The sequence below is a fragment of the Frankliniella occidentalis genome, unplaced genomic scaffold (genome assembly GCF_000697945.3).
Source record: "Frankliniella occidentalis isolate FOCC.00 unplaced genomic scaffold, Focc_3.1 Scaffold289, whole genome shotgun sequence".
Classification (NCBI taxonomy): Eukaryota; Metazoa; Arthropoda; class Insecta; order Thysanoptera; family Thripidae; genus Frankliniella; species Frankliniella occidentalis.
Genome location: NW_026267415.1, coordinates 248,449 through 256,753, shown reverse-complemented (window position 1 = coordinate 256,753; position 8,305 = coordinate 248,449). Strand labels below are relative to the sequence as shown.

General features: G+C 65.9%; 1 protein-coding gene across 4 annotated transcripts in view; it reads right to left on the bottom strand.

Annotated features, from left to right (window-relative positions):
* Positions 1-8,305, bottom strand: part of LOC113207142 (cytohesin-1) — a 41,489-nt gene that overhangs the window by 28,327 nt on the left and 4,857 nt on the right. For 2 of the 4 annotated variants that reach the window (XM_052273620.1, XM_052273623.1), the window contains exon 1: positions 7,995-8,273. The exons of the other annotated variants lie outside the window; for them this stretch is intronic. The gene's annotated coding sequence lies outside the window, so the exon portion shown is untranslated. Of the gene's footprint in view, positions 1-7,994; positions 8,274-8,305 lie in introns of those variants that run through there. 4 annotated transcript variants of the gene reach the window in all.

Genomic DNA, 8,305 nt, shown 5'->3' with positions numbered 1-8,305 from the left:
CACAGTCGGAGGGCACGGCACCTCTCTGAGCTGCTCGCTGCCAGTCAGCGAAAAGGCGCGTGGGGCCCTGCTGCCGCCACCGGCCGGCTGCCACCGCTCTGGAACGAGTTTTAGCAATCAAGAAAAGAGCGGGAGATTACTGCGGAATGCAGCAGGGCTGCGAGCGGCCTGCGCGCGCCCCGGAGAGAGAGAGAGGGAGAGAGGGAGAGCGGGAGAGCGGGAGAGCGGGAGAGAGAGAGAGGAGAGGCGGCCCTCGCACACTATTACGTACATGCCACGCCAACGACGGCGGGTGCCCCGGGTGCACGCCACTTCACTCAAACGCTTTAAGAGGTAGCATTGTGCTTGCGCCGCCGACAAGGTACGACACCGGTACCCGCCTCCTCCAACGAGGCCGGAAGCCCCGCGGTTGGTCCGGACCGGAGTGACGCACGCTGGCCAACGACACACACACAAGACACACGCTTGTCCTCTTTCGTTTGCGGACACATTTAGTCAGGCGCCACCGCCAGCAGCACACTCCCTGCCTCTCACGCGGCCGCGCAACGTGAGTAAAACAAAACCGAACGACGCGCGACGTTCATTCTTTCGTTTTGTCTTGTTTTTTGTCATTTGGCAGCCGCCATGAGACAATGCGGCAGCGCGAAGCTCGCGCCCGTTCGCTCGCACTCACACACAAGGAGCGGGCCGCGCAGAGAGGAGCGCGGGGGCAGGGCGGGGAGGGAGCCTCCTAAAAAAGCTCGACACGCACACGGTGAGCCTCGTGAGCCTCGCCATCGCCTCTAGGCGCGCCGATCAGCCCCGCCCCGCGAGTCCTCTCCTCTTCATAATTGCTCGCGCGCGCCGACTGACAGCGCGGCGGATTGCCTGCTGCTCATCTCGTTCCACACCAAGCCCCCTCTGTTCCACTCCGCCGGTAACACTATCGCAATCGCCCCGGCCCGCCCCGTCCGATCGGCTGCCAATAAACGCTCGCTCGGACGGCCTCCGTCGCCGGTTATGAACCAGGAACCGTCATCTTCCACTCGGCCGGCCCGGGCCGGGGTCATCCTGGGGGTCACCCTGGGGGGCACCCCACCTCGGTCCTGGCCGTGCGTTTGTTATTCCCCCCTGGTCCGCCGCTACCGACGGCCCGTCGGCCTAGCGTGACCCAGCGGCCCTGTGCTGGCATTAAAAGGTCGGGCGACGCATAACGTGACGTCACGCGCGCATTCCTACCGATTCTTCGACCGCTACGCGCCGGGAGGTGAGAGGAGCGGGCGGCGGGACACGCACCGCGAGAGTCAAATGCCGCGCCGTGCAAAGGTCCGGGACCCTCGGCTCCGCCTGCAGCCGGGCGGCCCGACCAACACCACCTCGTGACACCAGCAGCCTCACACCGCCCTCACATCACGCCACGAGCAGGACGGCCGGGCTTGTTTTGAAAATACATTAAGATTACGTATCGTACGCCGAAACGGCCAGCTTTCAACGATTGCTATTTTCGACGCAACTATAGATACTATAGTACCCCGCAGCGAGCAAGCAGCCCCTCTTTAATCTGCAGAACATCAGCTGATCGACCAGCCAGGTTACCGCGGATATTTTGTTTTCCGTTCAAGTTTAACGAGTTGCTGAGTGTTTCCAAACGCCAGCCTTGGCGGCGGTGTGTGCGTGTATGTGTATATGTGTGTGAGCGTGTGTGTGTGTGCGGGGAAGCGAGGGGGGGCTAAGGTGCAGAGGGAGGGCCGCCTTGAACCGGCGCCAAACAGATGGCCCGCGGACAGGACGCCACGCGCCAGACACCAGCGCTGAGCGTGCAGGCCGTGTAGGCCGTCGTCAGGGGCGACAAAAACGCCCCGCCGAGCAGGGTATATGGTGTCCAATTGGTGCGCAAGCAGCAACAAATAGAAACCGATCGGAAAAACAGCGCGAGCGCGCGCGCCGGGCACTTCTGGGGCCTCTCTGGCGCGGCGGGACCCGGCTCTATCCATCCGTGAAGGAACGCCCCGCCCCGCCGTGACGCAAGGCGACTTAACGCCCTCCCCGGGGGCCGCGGGGGCTCCGCCGGGCTGCGCGTCGCGCCCGGCTGGGCACGGGGGCGTGGCGCCTGGTCCTGGTGGCGCTCGGCGCGCATCCCGACGGGCCGCGGGCAGCGCGGCCACGGAGGGTCGTCCTCCCCAGCGGCCAACACACCCTCCTCGGGGGGCCACAGCCTCGGGCAGGGGCAGCACTCGGCAAGGTCGAATTCCGGCACGTCGCTCGCAAACCTGTTTGCACGTTCGCCCGGTCGGTCGGGCCACGGGGGCCCAGCCCAGCCGGCGTGGCGCGGGGCGTGGCGGGGCGGGGCGCACAGAGTGGCAGCTCAAATGCGATGCGACCGGTGCGGTGCAGAGGTGAGCATCGGGCGGTCCGCCTGGACCGGGATGGTCCGAAAACGACGGGTGGAAGTGAGACGCTCGAGCCGGCCAGAGCTCCATCTCACTCGCACTTCTCGCTTTCCGGACCATCCCGGTCCAGGCGGACCGCCCGATGCTCACCTCTGGTGCGGTGTGGTGGACCCGACCGCAAGCTCCGCCAGCTCCACCCCGCCCTTCAGCCCGAGAGAGCAGCAGCTCAGGGACCACCATACGGGACCGTTACATTGTCTCGAGAACAAACAAACGGCGCGCGCGGCTCATCCTGGCCGGTCCCAATACCAGCCGCGGGTTTAGACGAGCGCTCCACTCCACTTGACCCTGAGCGGCCGCAGCTGCCGCAGCTGCTGCAGCGGCCAGCGACAACGACGACAGCGCGGTTCTGAGAGTTGTACGTCGCTCCCTCCAGGAAGCCGCCGCCGGCGCAGTCGCTGCTGCGGCTGGTGCGGGCGTGAGTCACGCGTGAGGAGCGCGAGCCGCGGCCCGCATGTGTCACCGCGGGGAAGCAGACGGCAAGCAGACGACGCGCTGGCGCACCGGCCGCGCCGGCCGCGCCCACCCGCACCTGTCACTCCGCCACCCCGAGCCGCAGCGCCACCGGCTCGGCTCGGCTGGGTCGGCTCTGCTGGGCTCAGCTCGGCCCGAATAAAAAACCCTCGTCCAGCGGCTGAACGTCGATGGGTCGGGGCGGAGCGTAGGGAGGGTGTCGGGTCCTCTGCTCCGTCCCCATCCATCCCATTTCGCGGATCGGCCCTCCGGCCTGCCGGCCACCCCCGCCCTTCACGCTAGCCCTTTAACGTCATTGGGTCCCGCGGGCGGGGTCCCAGGGGGGCCTCGGACGGCCCCGCCGCCGCCCTTCCCGGGGCCCGCACAGCACAGGGCCGGGCTGGCGCGGCAAGGGCTCACGGGGTGATCAGGGTCAATTGATCGAAGAGGGCCCCGGCCCGGCCACACGCCTCCTTGAATCACTCCCTCCCTCCACGACCCCTGATCCACCCTCACCACGCCCCCCTCGGTGCCCGGACGCCCTTTTCGTCTATTTATGGGCGCAATGCAGCGGCGTGGCGGGGCGGGGCGCGGCCCTCCAGCAGAGCAGGGGGGAGCCAGGCAGGCCGCGCTGGCCCATTCACTCATCCATTCATTCGCGGCCCGTTGTCCCTCGCCCGCCCCGCCCCGCCGCGGCGGTAGCCGAACTGCTTTAGCCATTCAGTCGTGTGTGGGTCGCTCGGGCCATAAAGTAAGTGGCTCGCTGCAATGAGCCTCCCCCTCGCACGTCGCCGTGTTCGCGTACTCGCGGCCGCCAGAGCCCCGGGGCCGTCGTCCTGCTGGCCCGGGCGCTCTGGCTGCCGCTGGGCGCTGCCGCTGGGCTTGGCCAGGTCACGGGTCAGCCTGCTGATCATCACTTGAGAGCGGGCGGGGCGGGCGGGACTAGGCGGGACGCGTTGACTCGCACGCGCGGCCCGCCTGACTCAACCAATGAAGGCGGGCGGGCTGCAGGCGGGCGGGCTCCAGGACGGCAGGGACTTGTGCTGCACGCGAGTGCGCGCTGCTGCTGCTGCTGCATTCTGGGCCACCGCCCCCGCGCCGCCGCCGCCGCGGCAGAGGACGTGACGGGACGGCGACCACTCTCACTCGGAGAAAGGTGGAGTGGACGAGACAAGGGATCGGCTTCCATTGGCTTCTCGTCTCGTGAATCGCATTGCGCCGCCAACCTTGCGGCAATTGCGGGGCGGTGAGAACAAGGAGTGCCCTACCCGGAGGAGGACGCTTACTTTCTGCTTGCGGCGCCCCACAGCAGCGGCCTGTGTTGTATACAGAGCACCCGGAGGCATACTGTACCGCAATGCACGAGTGTCCGCGTTTTGCGAACTAGCTCGGTACGCAAAGGAATCATAGCAAAGTGCGCCCGTTTTCCCTCCGATTCATTCGGCCAACGGCGGGAGCTCGGCGCCTGCGAGGTTCAGGATAGGCCACCCCGCACGACACGCGTGCACTGCAGGCAAAATGTGGCCTACCTGTCGGGCGCTATGAGGGCTTGTATCGGCCAAAGCTTAAAGCTTGGGCGGTGCGTAACGGCGAACTTTCTGGATGATCTCTGAAGGCGTCATGGTCGTAAGACGACTGGCAACTACAATCTCTTGACAGGGGGATGCCCCTGCCGCAGGGCTTGTAATACAAGAAAATGGTAGCGACGACGACAAACAAAAGAAGGGGCGATCCGGGCCGAACCGGGGGGTATCGATCACCGCAGGCGTCCCATCAGGTGATGGGATTCAAGGGCCGCGCGGGGCCGGGGGCCGGTTGCCGGTCACACGCAATCCGATCTCCCTAACCGAGCGCTGCCCCCGCGCTGCCCCCGCGCTGCCCCCGCGCTGCCCCCGCGCTGCCCCCGCGCTGCCCCTGCATGCACAGCCAACATTCGCATGGCCGAGTCACAACAGCGCCACATTGGCATTCGCATTGGCAGCCGGCCGGCGCCGCGCTCATCAGACGGGACGGGCGCCCCGCCCGAAACCAGCAGCACCAGCGGCCTCTGCTGCAACCTTGGCTGCTGGACACGGGCAGAAACAGGTCGTCCAGGCCGGGCCGTCCGAGCGCGCAAAAACAACCGCGCGGATTGTTTTTAGCAGATGATGATAAATAATAAAAAGAGTATCGTCTCAACGGCGGAGGAGAAGGCAAAACAAACAACCAAGCCGCGCGACTGCGGGCTGAAATTCTTTTCCTGCCAAGATCGAACCGGCGATAACGGGCAAACACAAACACACGAGCGCGACAAAGCGGGGAGCGCCGAGGCCGCACCGGCCGGGCTTCCCTCCCCGGCGGCGCTGGGAGGGCGCTGGGCACAAGGTACCCGAGGGAGGGCCCAGGGGAGCGGCCCCGCGTCACCAGCGCCAGCGCCGCGACGGTCAACGGCCCCCGTACGGCACGGCGCGGTGTGGTGTGGTCCCGGGGCGCCCCGCCGGCCCAGCCCTCCCGGTGCAGTTAGGCGCGTGCAAACAATGCAGCTGGCTCCTGTTTGCCGGCCTATTGAGGCCGCCTCACGTGTGCTTCACGTGACGAGGCTGGCGGGGCCCGGGGCCCGCGACCAGCGCGGCGGGGCTCTGCAAACCCAGTTAGCGGCGCCGCCCGTCCCGTGCGTTCTCCCTGAAGGGCTCCCCGCGCGGGGCCCCCGGGAGCAAGGCCCCCCGGGCAGGGCGAGGAGGACGCCCCGACACCCCCGGGGGCCGCCAGCCGCTATCGGCCGGGCCCAGCCCAGCCCAGCACGGCCGGTCGAACTCCACCGACACACTTGTGAAGGGCGCACTATGTATTGGCGAAAGGGCGGGGCAGCAGGACATGCTGGGCTGGCTGCTCGGGCCGGCCGCCCTGCACCCGACCACAAGCACACACGGACACGGAAACGGCGCCCAACCCAAACCTGCTCGAGCCGGCTGAGCGCGCCGGCCGCGGATCGCTCACCTTCCCACGAGGTCGGTAAGCCCCGCCCGCCCCGCCACCGCCACGCCCCAGGACACAGCAGACGACACACGCCATCAGCGTATTATGGGCGAGGGGCCGGGGGGCGCCGGGGGGCGTCCTGACGCCGTCCTGACGTCACACGGCCGGCCGTCTTATCACGGAGAGATCGGAGCGGAGAACACCGTCGCGATAAGGGCCCGGGGGGGGGGGGGGGAGGGGGGTAGGAGGACAGGGGATAAGACTAACGACAAACGGGATGGACGACCGGTGTGGCGTCCATATATGGATTATATCGGGATGTGACATTTGTGACATATCGCTGCCGGGAGCGGTGACACTGCCACGTCACGTGACACTGAGTGACGGGCGAGGAGGGCGCGGCGGTCAACCCTACTGGCGCCTCCCATTAATACCGCGGGGCGCCGCCGCGCGACGAGGTGCAAATCAAACATGACGTTGTCACACCGTCGTCACCGTGCTTCCCCGCGGCGGCGGCAGCAGCAGTGCGCAACCGATACACGGACACGCAAAAAAAACAAGTGATGAAACAAAATGGCGACCGTTATTAGAGAGGGACTACAATTATTGTTTCCCGTTCGTCCGATAGCAGCCCCTGCCCTCGCCAGCAGCGCGGTCCAGTCGGCCCCGCCCGAGGGGGGCGGTGGCGGGCGCAGGGGGTACGTAACCCTCGACTGTTTTAGGTCGGGGCTCAGTCTGCTTTAATTGCGGTCGACAACCACAGCGAGCCCAAGCGAACAAGACAGGCATATCATTAGTCTCTCACGTGTGGCGGGGCGGGGTGGGGTGAGGTGGGGTGAGGTGGGGTGAGGTCGGGCGCGGGTGTGGTGGGGTGCGGGCGTGCTCCCAGCCCTAACGAGAACGTGTCCACTGCGTGCCGTCGCACCTCAGCCAACGCGACGGGGGGAGAGATGCAGCGCACCTTGTACACATACACCACCACTTCCTCCTTCGCCACCATTCAAAATTAGAGCAGCGAGCGCAGCTCGCGGTGGAGTGAGAGAGACAGAGAGCACGCGGGCACGCGACCCAAACAAACAAAACGACCATTTCACCAGCCTGCCCCCCACGTGGGCCGCGACAGGCATGCACGTCGCGGAGCAAAGTCCACTCCACTTCCACTCCGCCACCCTCTCGCAGCGCGTCGCCGCTCCACCGGGCGGGACTGTAAGTAGCAGTGTTCTCAACTCGGCTGGGCAGCCATGGGGGCCCCCGCCGCCCCCGCCGCCCCCGCCGGCACCCTGCCCAGCCCGCCACTATCATCCGGATAGGATTGTAGCGAAGGAACCTCCTCACGTCGCGCTTTGTTCAGCAGGAAACTTTATTGTTCCAGTCCCGGGGAAGAGGAGTTAGAGCGGCCGTGACTACGGGGCGACAGGGGGTGTGCAAGTGTGAGGAGGGAGTCTCCCGGAAAGTCCAAAGTGAGAGACAAAGGAAGGGCTGATGGTCGCTCGAACCCTTTCGCGACGATGGCAGCGACATGTTGTCGAACCGGCCCGGTATGACCGCTGCAAAACGCTTTCGGGGCTGATGTGCGGCTCGCAGTCGCGGCGTTCGCGCGCCGAGTACCGCTAGTAAGTTGCCAATTCGTCGAAATCAAGTCGTCAGTCGAGTCGAGTGTACAGCCGGCAGCTGAGGACGGGGCGGGGCGGGACCGGGGGGGGCCTCACCTGCCTCACCTTGGCGTCCAAGAGTGGCGTCTCGCTCGCACACCAGGCGGCGGCCGGCCGAGTCTCACACGGGAACCAACACACTGTACTGCGCAAAGAATCTCTCTCCCCCTCTCTCTCCCTCTCTCTCACACGCAGGCGAAGGCGGCGCGGCAGAAATAATTGAGGCGAATTACGAGTCTGGGGCGGACTTTTCCAATGCCTCGTTAAAAGCGAGTCTGTGTTGACAACACACTGGAGACTAGTATTCAGAATCAGACCTCTTTCATTAAACACACTCTATTTCTTTCTCTCTCTCTCTCTCTCTCGCACACTTCACTCACGCTCGCACACACTCCTCACACATACACACACACACACATTCTCGAGGACGAGCACCGAGCGACGGTTGTGTAACACGTGCACATTATCCAATCTGCACGTGTGCGGCGGCAGCAGCGAGTCCAACCTCAGAGGCGTCGCCAATCTTGGGTCAACGTCCAGCATCATATATCAGCCCAGCAGGGCAGAGGGAGTGTCGTCTTCGGCGAGCGACGCTGGTGTCAGCGACGAGGAACACACACAGACACACACACACAGAGACACTGTCGGAGACACTCGCGGGGCACAACAGCGATAAGTCCTTGCACGCGGCGTGCCACCTCGCGACGCCAGTACGCACTCCGCGCCGCGCCCAGCACCGACCCGTGCCGCTCCGCGTCTCAGACTCGACTGCCTGCCTGCCCGGCTGCCCGGCCGGCCCGGTGCCTAGCCCCCCCC